The 11,703-nt window shown below is 37.1% G+C and overlaps 1 pseudogene; it reads left to right on the top strand.

The window, feature by feature from the left end:
• Nucleotides 1-10,836: 10,836 nt before the first annotated feature.
• On the top strand, nt 10,837-11,124 carry LOC114694990 (annotated as a pseudogene).
• The last annotated feature ends 579 nt before the right edge of the window (nt 11,125-11,703 follow it).

Here is an 11,703-nt window from a genome sequence, read left to right as displayed (position 1 = left end):
GAGACATTGGATATGGGGGAGGGGAAGCTAGGAAGAGTAGAGGAGGAGCAGCTGTGGTAGGATGTGCCATATAAGAGAAGAATAAATAATTTTTAAAAAAATATTGTTAAAAACAGATTATTGTAAGCTTTGAGATTGGTCACAATTATAAATATGAAAAATAACTTCACAATTTTCTTTGTAATACATGATATTGTTTTAGCCTTTTATTAAAGTAAAAATACAGACATCCAATCAGGAAAATTAAACATTTTGAAATCAATTATAAAACAACTGAGCACAAAATAATTATATTTAGTAACAAATTATAATCACATGTTATTATTTTAAGTAGCAACATAAAGTATAAGTTTATATACACATGTTACAATATTAAATGCTAGTATTAATAAAATTTCTTGCTAGAAACTGCATTCAATACTCAGTAGTAACCCTTACTATGCACCAAACAACCATTTCAAGTAAAACCTATCTAGTTATTATATTAATTGTATTAGGTAAGTTTTATTATGTATTAATTACATAATGGAAATGAAGAAAGTGAAAATCTAAGTACTGAAATAGTCTGTAGAGATTAAATCTAACACATGCATCAGAATAATTATCAATATAGAGGCAATTTAGAGAAAAGTTTGTAGTTTTGGGGTAAGTGAAATCTTTTTAAACACTGAAGCTACCATAAATCATAAAGAAAGAGGCGTCTAAATTTAAACTTCTATAACATATAAAAAGAAAAAACAATGTTTAAATGCAAACTCTACAAGAAGAAAATATTTACACTGGTAATTGTTTCTATACTACATACCCTTCGTTAGGATCCTGCTCTCACTCTTCCGGGTCTAATGTCTTACATCATCTGGGGGCATGGGCGACTGCCAAGTGGTCACACAATCTCTGCCTTAAAAAGCTGGACATGGATCCCCACCCTCTTTTTCTGTTTCCTCTCTGCTGTCTGCTCTGCCCTGTTTCCCTCCCCTGCCAGGCCTGGCTTCTCCCTCCTATCCCCTCTTCTTTCTAATAAAGCCCATTCTAACTCTGGTCAACATGGCCCGTGACTCTTCCGCCAACCAACCAGTGCCATTCATCCTTTCACCCTTATCATAATTATTAGATTATTAACCCTAATTTTAGACTGTCATTTTAGAAAGAGTGTGGCCATTTTAACTTTTTTTCTTTGCCACAGATATTTCTCAGTGGAGGCTACTAGAGATATTCTGTAAGAGGAAGGACATTTTGATTTGGAGTTCCTATGCACTGACTAGGCAGTCTACAGCAGCATGCTGAGCTTTCTCTGACACTGGGCTTTTCTTGCTTAGCCCCTTTTCACCAGTGCCTGTTTCTTGCAGTAAGCAGTGGCCAACAGCATCCCACAGTAAATAACTTACCCTGGATGCTTTCCTCAATGAGTTGAAAAACAGTGTATCTGATTAAACATGTCTCCATGATCAATCTTTTGCCTTATCCTACAGGAATGCTTTCTAGAAGGTTCTACTATTATGTTACCAGAGCCACATCTATGTCATTCAGTTGAAATATATGAATACGATAGATCTCAGTGCAGGGTGTTGAGGGCTAAGGAAGGAGACCTAGGGTGCTTTATCTTAGAAGTAGAATGAATACCCTTTACATCTGCTATTTTTAATATTCTTTAGAGTCAGCTTTACTACCCAATATCTCCTGATGCTTATAGTCTGGCTATATTATAGTTAATAATTTGTTTTTATTAAGTTTTTCAATTCTAATTACAGTATGGTCAATATAATTGGTAAAGAATTACAAATGCAAATATGCTGTACTAACCACAGTGCCTTGTTTTTAAACATTGTGTAGATTGTTTTGCATCTTGAATGCAAAATACATAGCATTTCAGAGTTTCTTTTTTTTTCTTTCTTTCAGTTCAGGACTGATGGTTACATATTTAGTGAGACTTGTCCCAGGAGATAAACTATCAAACATAGGCTATTAGTTTGGTCATGTTTTGGGCCTAATCACAGAGCTCAGCCCTTTCCAGTGGAAAAAAAAAATCAATGCTTGTAAAACAGATTACACAATTGCCTCAGAATTAAACAAGCTATCATTGTGGTTGAGTGTGATGAAATGTCAACTGAAACGTGGGCCTGAGCAGTTGCTTTACTTGGTTACTATGACAGTAATGATGACTAAACAACTGGCCTGTGGGATAGATTCTATTTAATCCACTTGAGTGTTCACAAAGAGAAAAAGACAAGTTCAAAGATTGTTAAATCCCAGCTCAAGTGATAGTCCATAAATCAAGGAGCTTCCACAACAGTCCAAAAAGAAGCTCTTATTTCTTGTAGTCACAGGGCCGATGTTGCTAAAAATCAAGCATAGCACTTAAGTATGTGACTTCCTGAATTACAATGAAAATTTGAATTTGCAGGCTTGTCTAGTTTCTAAATTGACAGCAAGAGTAAAAATGGGATTCTGACACATGGAAAAGAGAAAAGTGTGTAGATGTACATGAAACTGATGATCTTGAGGCATAGTCTGGAAACTCTAAGAATTTTTTCAAGAAATAAGTATGCAGCAGCAAAAAATCATGCTTACAAGCATGTGTGATATGAAAATGTGACAGTTAACCTTGATTTTCAATTTGATAAGCTCTAGAATTACCACATAAACAAATCGCTGGGCCTTTCTGTGAGAAATTATCTAGATTAGGTTTACTGAAGTGAAAAAACTATCCTAAATGTGGGCAGTTCTATCCCTTCAATTAATAGGATGAGTCCTGGGCTCAATGGAAAGGAGAAACAGAGCTAAGCACAAGCATCATGACCCTCTGATTCCTGACTGTAAACACAATGTGATCAACTGCTTCCTATTCCTACTTCTGTACCTTCTGTGTTACGATGGATTGTATCACCTGGAACTGTAAGCTGAAATAAACCCTTCTTTTAAATTGCTCTTGGCAGGTACTTTTTCATAGTAATGAGACACATAACAATACAGAGGCTGTGACTTTTGTTTTTATGTATATATTGTTCTTTTTACATTTATTAAGTGTGTGTGTGTGTGTGTGTGTGTGTGTGTGTGTGTGTGTAGTTTTGATCCACAGTATGTGTATGGAAGTTATGGGACTACTCAGGCCCCTTTGCCTAGGTCAAATGCCTTTACTTGGTGAGACACCTTGCTTTCTCCAGTGTCCTTCTCTAAAAAAATTATTTATTCTTTAGAATTTCATACACACATAGGCACACAATGTACTTCGATACTCTCATTATCCTCTATTATTTTTTCTCCTTCCTACTGAACCCCTCTTCATCCAATCAAGTTCCTTCCTACTTTCATGTCTTTTAAAATTTGTTTATAGCCTATGGCATTTAATTATGGTTGCCTGCATGATTCGATGTACCTATTTATTTGAACAGGGCAATGTACCAGTGGCTCCAGTGCTGAGGAATATGCTTGTTTTTCCTGTAGCAAGCTAAACTGCTTATAGCTCCTCAAGGAGGAGTGGGGTCTTATGAACCTTTTTCCCTGTCCATGCTGGAATGATAATGGGCTCAGTTTTGTGCAGGTAGCCATTACTGCTTTGAGTTCATGGGTTAATAACAGTCATGTTATATCCAGAAAATAGGATTTTATAGCACTCTTTCTATCCTCCAGCTTCTACATTCTTTCTGTCTTTTCTTATGCGATGCTCCTTGAGCTTTGCTGGGGTGATTTAGGTGTCCCATTAAGGGCTAAGCACTCAACAGTCACTTCTTATTATATGACTAGTTCTGAGTCTCTCATTGCTGCCCACTGAATATTAGAAACTGTGCTATGAAGGTTACAGTCCACCATATCCAGATAGCTCTCTTTCTCATCAGGGATTCCTCTTCTCTGCCTAAACCTTAATTGGAGAGTGTTGCTAAGCACAGATGCCTGACCTTATTTGGAGGATAACTCTGCACATAGTTCCATGCAAAGGCTGTATGACATAACACATCAGTTTCCCGCTTTCTTCCCACATGCTCTGGTATTTGAATTAGCATGTCATTAATGTTTGTCTGTCCTCAATTAAGTCCGTGTATGCAACTTAGGTATATTCTCTCCCTTATTTGTCTGTCTTCCCCTCCCCCAGACTCAGGCTATATAAACTAGCCCCATTGTTTCAATAAACTGTGCTGTTTTTCTTTAGTTAACTTCCAGAAGTTATTTTTGTCATGCTCAGAGCCGTCAGAACCCTGCTCACTGCTTCTGCTCCCTATGCCCTCGTGGATGGTGACTAATGACCCTTGAGGGAAAGGGAGACCCCACAATTGCAGAAAGAAGCTTCTTTTACAAAGATTGGAACAGCCCAAGTCAATGTATATAAACATATATTTAGAAGGCAGTTTGACAGCACGCAGTTTGACAGCTCACCCATTTAGCAAAACCACAGTATTCTAGAATATATATTCAGAGTTAAAGTTTACCACATTACATGATTAGTTACTGAAAACACTCAGTGGGCAGTAAAAGGTTACCTATAAATCATAAAAAGCATCAGTAGTATACAATATTGTAGTAAATTTTATTAGGAAGGACGATTTGAGAGAAATGTCTGCATGTACCTTTTGCAAAAGTAATGTGGGTGTATTTGAGTAGAAGATGGACCAATAGATCAGGGATACAACTTTGGTAGAGATTGCCTTATTTCTTCAACTGACACAATAATACTAAAACAGTATCAAGATTTCCCTAGATGTAGAAATAAGATCAAGATCAAGGCAGTGGTGGCACATGCCTTTAATCCCAGCACTAGGGAGGCAGAACCAGGCGGATCTCTGTGAGTTCGAAGGCAAAGCCTGGTCTACAGAGCGAGATCCAGGACAGGCAACCCTGTCTTGAAAGGCAAAAACAACAACAACAACAAAACCTACATGGTAGAAGAAATAGAAAAAGATCAAGTAATTTTCAGTTACATCAACAATAGTTCATTAAAATGAATAGTGTAAAAATATTGCAGACTTTTTAAAACAGGAATCCAAATTTCTTAAAAATACTAGTTTCGCCAAAATTGAGTATTTAAGGCCATCTCAACTAATTACTACAAAGCACCTTTCATTTCTTGTCTTTTTTTTAAAATGTACATCAGTGTTTTGCCATGGGTGTTGGGTACCCTAGAACTGGAATTATAGACAGTTGTAAGCTGCCATGTGGGTGCTGGGAATTGAACCTAGATTCAAGAATATTCAGTATTCTTAACCACTGAGCCATCTCTCCAGGCCCTCTTTCATTTCTTAAAATGGTAAAAATGTTATAAAATTTAGACAACTCAATGGATGAGAAGAGTCAAGAACTCTGTACAATTAATGACTGGTATGAAGAAATTTCTATACAAAGTGAAGGATCATCATAAAGTTGTTGTAATTTAAAGTTAAAAATGAAACCCACTAATGAAATAGTCTAAGAGATCAAATGTACATAATTAATTCAGATTCAAATATAGACCTAAGCATGTAACAGGCTTTAGTGTATTATAAAGGATCATATAAAAAAGACACTGTAGATGCTGAATGTTATTCAATAAATAACATGAGGTTATCAAGAAAGATTTAGAGAACAAATATTACTAGACATATACCACATGCCTTACATAAGAATAAATTTAAATATTTCATCGTTAATGTCTGTTCACATGTATTTCCTACAAGTTCAAAAAAATTATTCACATGAGAAATACATAGACAACTATGAAACAAATAGCAATGAAAAGATACTGTCACATTAGAATGACACTAAATATATAGAAATGATAGAAGTAGATTACTCCATAAAATAGAAAAATATAAAACCATCAAAGATAAACATTTAGATATGAAAGTATAGTACAAAGATAATTTCTATGTATGATTAAGGGCTTTTTTAAACAAATAGAATTATAGTATGTACAAAAATCTCTATTAATGTATGTTAAGAAAAATGTCAATCTGCTGATAGTGATACATGCAGGTGTGGTATGGAAATTCCTGTGGTGTTTTTTCTTATGCTCCTTTATGGTGCTTTATACCATTTATATTCCATTCAGGTGAAGTAGTAAGCCTATTTTATAAGTGATAGGAACACATTGTATACAAAATTTTTATTCCCATTATTAAACTTATAGTTCAGATGATTTGTAACTGAAAGGCAAATATTCATAATTGCTTAAGTATTCCTGCATAACATCTTGTCCTCAGAAGCAATGTTTAAAGTAGCAGTGAGCTGCTATCTAGTGCTTTTGCTATGCATCAGAAATGTTGAGAGTGCTACATCTTGCAAGCAACAGGAAGTTGACTGTCACACCCAGTGAAGCTTGAGAAAAAGATCTCAAAGCCTGCCTCCACAGTGACATACTTCCAACAAGCAGGTGTGGCCCAGATTTGAGGTGTGCCCTCCAGCCTCAAGGTCTGGATTAAAAGCATGAGCCATCCAGCCTTCTCCAACAAGACCATACTTCCTCCAACAAGGCCACACTTCCTAACAGTGCCACTCCCTATGAACTTTTGGGAGCCAAATACATTCAAACTACCACAGCTGCTTCCAATAGTTTTAGACCAACTGAATCACTTGGAAAGGACACTCTCCAACCTATTGATCTTCTTGCAGGGTGGGTATTGTGCTCCATCCAGGTTCCCAGCTATTTTGACCTGTCGCCTGTGCTGGGGTGGACATTAATGATGTAGCTGCCTTTGAGTCTCCTGTAAGTACCCTTTAGCCATATTTCTGTAAGTAACTTCAATAAAATACATGGTCCACCAAGTTGGATTTTGGTGGTCTCTGTACTTTGGCCTATCCTGGGCTCCTTATCTGGGGTGAGTAGATGTGTGTTGTTTCTCTCCAGGAAAAGTTTTGTCACACAATAACTTGGATGGAAGAATTTCTTTAGTATGTTTTGATGCCTTATTTGGGATGAACACTAAGGAGACATTTTTCTCTTCAGGAAAAGTGTATCAAATGGGTCTATATCTTGATTTTGTGGCAGTGTTCACATGAGCATATGTGCTTGTCAAATCCCAAAAATGCATGCTCAAGGAGTGACCACCATTTACTTACAAGTAAAGACCATATGTAAAACAAAATAAGAACAAATTCCTTAGCTTGTATATGTCATTTCAAGACAATAAATTTTAAAAGCTTTTAAAAGCTCATGGTAGTTATCTAGAAGAAAAATAATTGAAAAATGAAATTTGGATTTAGAAAAACCTTGTTTCAGCCAGGTGGTGGTGGTGCACACCTTTGATCCCAGCACTTGGGAGGCAGAGCCAGGAGGATCTCTGTGAGTTCAAGGCCAGCCTGGGCTACCAAGTGAGTTCCAGAAAAGGCACAAAGCTAAACAGGGAAACCCTGTCTTGAAAAAAAAAAAAACAAAACAAGAGAAAAAAAAACGAAAAAAGAAAAACCTTGCTTCTGTCAGGCTCACATCAAAAGTACAGAGAAAAATATCACAAGCTGAGTCAATTCCACTTACACGTGATTTAAAGTATTAGAAAAAGAAAAATTTGCAACAAAGTTATGATTGAGAGTCTCCAAATTAGGTAATAGGTAAATAAATATAAGAAATAAAATCTGATGATTTGTTTAAAGTTCCCTTGGGCAAGTTTATGTCCAGCTACAAATGAATAGACAGCACCCAACTTCTGATAATCTTGCTATATCCAAACCCCTTCCTCCACAATCTTTGCTAAGATACTCCTGACCCCTAAGCAAACTATAAGTTTAAAGTAAAAAAAAATAACAGCCAAACCTTTCTGCAAACTTATGCATCTGATAAACTTTACAATAAACAGGACATAAAATGTAGAGATGATCCCCCCCATGGTTTTTGCTGAGAGAAACATGAACAGAAATAACAGCGGGAAAGACAACATCTAGATGATTTGTAAGGTTGTATACCCTCCTGATTATTCAGTATGATAACAGGGAAGAAGGGCCATGACTAACTCATTTTTCTTATGTACACGCAAATTTTGAAAATTGAAGTTTAGCAGTGTTGGATTATTTATTTTAAGAACAAGTATTAAAAATTAGCCATGCTGTTCCTTCCTAAGCCTCTGTGATGTAGATATGCTAAGCATGCCCACGGTTCTAACTTGGAAAATCTAACTTTTCCTTCTTTCTCATTCTTTTTATGAATCCCTTCCCTAGTCCCTTCTTCCACACTACTGTATGTGGTGATATTGTGTTCCCCAAAATATTGTGCATCCTAATAAACTTATCTGGGGTCAGAGAACAGAACAGCCACTAGATATAGAAGCCGGAAAATGGTGACACACATGCCTTTTATCTTAGCATTCCAGAGGCAGAGATCCCTCTGGATCTCTGTGAGTTCAAATCCACCCAGGAAACAGCTAGGCACGGTAACAAGAGCCTTTAGTCCCAGGAAGTGATGGCAGGAAGCAGAAAGGTATTTAAGGCATGAGGATGAGGAACTAGATCCTGATTAAGCTTTTAGGTTTTTGAGTAGCAGTTCAGCTGAGATCTATTTGGATGAGGACAGAGGCTTCCAGTCTGAGGAAACAGGATCAGCTGAGGAATTGGCAAGGTGAGATGGCTGTGGCTTGTTCTGCTTCTCTGATCTTCCAGAATTCACCCCAATATCTGGCTCTGGGATTGTTTTTATTAATAAGAACGTTTAAGATTCATGCTACAACTGTAGGTGCCCATAAACCTTCACTACAAAAGACATGAACCTTTCTCCTCTTTACAGCTTCCTTCTCCTAGCATAGATTTTTTTCCAACTTGCCCTGCTGTTTTTCTCTCAAACTTCAATGAAATTGTCCTTCAACAAATGAAACAAAACAACAACACAATAAAACTTTCCTCCATGTTTCTGTGGTCACAATTTGAAAGCAGATGAAGAAAAATTATTTTTAAAAGTTAACAAATAAGAGAATAGTAATTTAGCTGGTTTACCTAGACTATCACATTCATGACAAGTATTGATATCAGAGCCACGTATACCTATGACTGGGCTAAGTGAATAAATACAATGTCTAAATAAAACAAAGCACAGAATGATATAAATGACATCATTTCATTTGTAGTCATGTGTACTGTCATACTGAGCAAAACACTTGAATTACTTAACAAATATTCAGCAGGCTTGGTGGTGGAGGTCTATAATTCCAGATAATTTACATATTGAGACATGAGGTCTTAACATGTTAGAGACTTGTTTTGGCTACAGAATGCATTCAAGACTCATTGATTAATGATGTGAGCTTTAAGGTTCTTGCTCCTGATGCCTGATTGCTGCCATGACTTTCCACCATGATTGACTTATATCCTTCTGGAACCATAAACCAAATAAATTCTTCCTTCTATAAGTTGCCATGGTCATTGTGTTTGATTAAGTGACAGAAAAGGAACAAATAAAGATCCCATCTTCAAATAATAAGTAAAAAGAAGCCTAGAGAGTTAACTCAGTGATAGAGTACCTGTCCCACATGCATAAGATCCTAGGTTCAATGCCTAGAACTATAAGAAAAAAAAATAAACTACCATTAATACATTTGCCAATTCTTTCTCTGTGATAATCCTTAAAAAATAATTGCGTTCATAACAGTTATAGATATATGATATATCATTGCATTTATTACTGGTTATAGAGCAAATAGAAATTTGACACTTGTGATAAAAGATTTGATTTTAATGTGTTTAAGCTTTAATTCAAATAGCTACATAGGAGCAGCAGCTGAGGAAAGGAAATGTAACCTGACAACCCAGCCAAGACTATGCTTGAGTGGTTCACAGGGAAAGACACACTTGAATGACTTAAACTACTCTGGAAAAAGATGCCAAATACACTTGAAATTACCTCCTAACATTTTTGATCGTACCAAAACCTCATGTAGCTATAAGAAAGAGCAGGTTACAGCTAAAAATCAATCAAAAACTTTAGTGCTGAGTTCACATTTTCCTGTTACATAGGTAGACCAAAAGAACACCCACTGACTATTATTGATGTAACCAACCGTCTTATTAAATAAGAAACACAGAAACAATGTAAAAGAGAAAGCCGAGAGGTCAGAGCTCAGAGCTAAAATCTCACCCTTCCTCCTGCTGTCCCAGCTTCGCGAAAAGAGGCCTACTTCCTGTCGGTTCGTTTTTTTATAGTATGTTGTTCTGCCTTCTCATTGGTTGTAAACCCAAACACATGACTGCCTCGTCACTGTCTGAATGTAGAGCCCCCTAGGTCTTAAAGGCATATGTCTCCAATGCTAACTGTATCCCTGAACACACAGATCTTATGGGATTAAAGGCATGTGCCACCACCGCCACACTCTTGCTATGGCTCTAATAGCTCTGACCCTGAACACACAGATATCTATGGGATTAAAGGCGTGTGCCACCACCGCCACACTCTTGCTATGGCTCTAATAGCTCTGACACCCAGACAACTTTATTTATTAACATACAATCAAAATAATATTTCAGTACAATTAGATTACCACCACAGACTATACATTTCCACAAGCAAACAACTGACAGCTTACAGCTACCTGTAAATATAACAGAGGACACTTGAAACGACTAGAAGCCAGATAATCAATCTGCATGCCTAACACAAATTTATTGAGGAAATTCTTACAGAATGGACTGTCTCTGTAGGATTTGACATAGTCTTCTCAGTATCTGGCTGAAATATACTTTTATACTTGAAATAAATCTCCCTTTAAATGCACAATAAAAGTGGAATGATTTAGAAGTTTGGGCTTGTCATCCACTGTTTTGTGAACAAACACCATGAGATTATTTTTTATTTCATTTTATTTTGAATCTCATGTACAATTTACCCAGATGTTTTAATACAGAATTAGAAGAAAAGAATAATAGCTTTCAGCAGCAACATCCCCCGCCACCGCCATGCCCAAAAGAAAGGCTGAAGGGGATACTAAAGGAGATAAAGCCAAGGTGAAGTGAGAGCCACAGAGAAGATCTGCAAGGTTGTCTGCTAAACCTGCTCCTCCAAAGCCAGAGCCCAAGCCTAAAAAGGCCCCTGCAAAGAAGGGAGAGAAGGTCCCCAAAGGGAAGAAGGGGAAAGCCGATGCCGGGAAGGATGCGAATAATCCTGCAGAGAACGGAGATGACAAAACAGACCAGGCACAAAAAGCTGAAGGTGCTGGAGATGCCAAGTGAAATGTGTGCATTTTTGATAACTGTGTACTTCTGGTGACTGTACAATTTGAAATACTATTTTTATCAAGTTTTATAAAAATGCAGAATTTTGTTTCACTTTTTTTTTAAGATTTGTTGTTAGCACACAGAACACTTCATTGTTTTGGGGGGAAAGGAACACGTGTCACTAACAAAATGTCTCCCAAGCTGGATTGGTGATGGTTGATGTTGGAAAACATCTTTCCCTGCTAATATTGAAAGATTCCTCTTGGCTCTCAGGAGAAACGGCCTGGTGTTGACATATGTGACCACCATGGCCTAGTGTGGGAAACTAAATTCATTTCTGTGTCTTCCTCCCCTGGACCATCAACATAGACTTAACTCCCTTCAAAACAGAGACCTGTTGGAACCTGACCCCCAAAATTGGTTTTGCAGTCTATCAGGGAATCTGGACTTTGCAGTGGTATCATTATGTCCTCAAAAGAGCGGCGGTTCCTTTTATAAGAGATTGTGGATCTTCAGATTGATAATTCTGCCCTGTTCTTTTGGTTTCCTGAAAGTCAGGGTCGGCTTGTGAAAAGTTGTTAAACATCCTCAATGTGAACTGTCAGCCCT

The sequence above is a fragment of the Peromyscus leucopus genome, chromosome X, assembly GCF_004664715.2.
Source record: "Peromyscus leucopus breed LL Stock chromosome X, UCI_PerLeu_2.1, whole genome shotgun sequence".
In the NCBI taxonomy this organism is placed as follows: Eukaryota; Metazoa; Chordata; class Mammalia; order Rodentia; family Cricetidae; genus Peromyscus; species Peromyscus leucopus.
The sequence above is the reverse complement of the archived record's forward strand: the minus strand, read 5'-3'. Positions and strand labels throughout refer to the sequence as shown.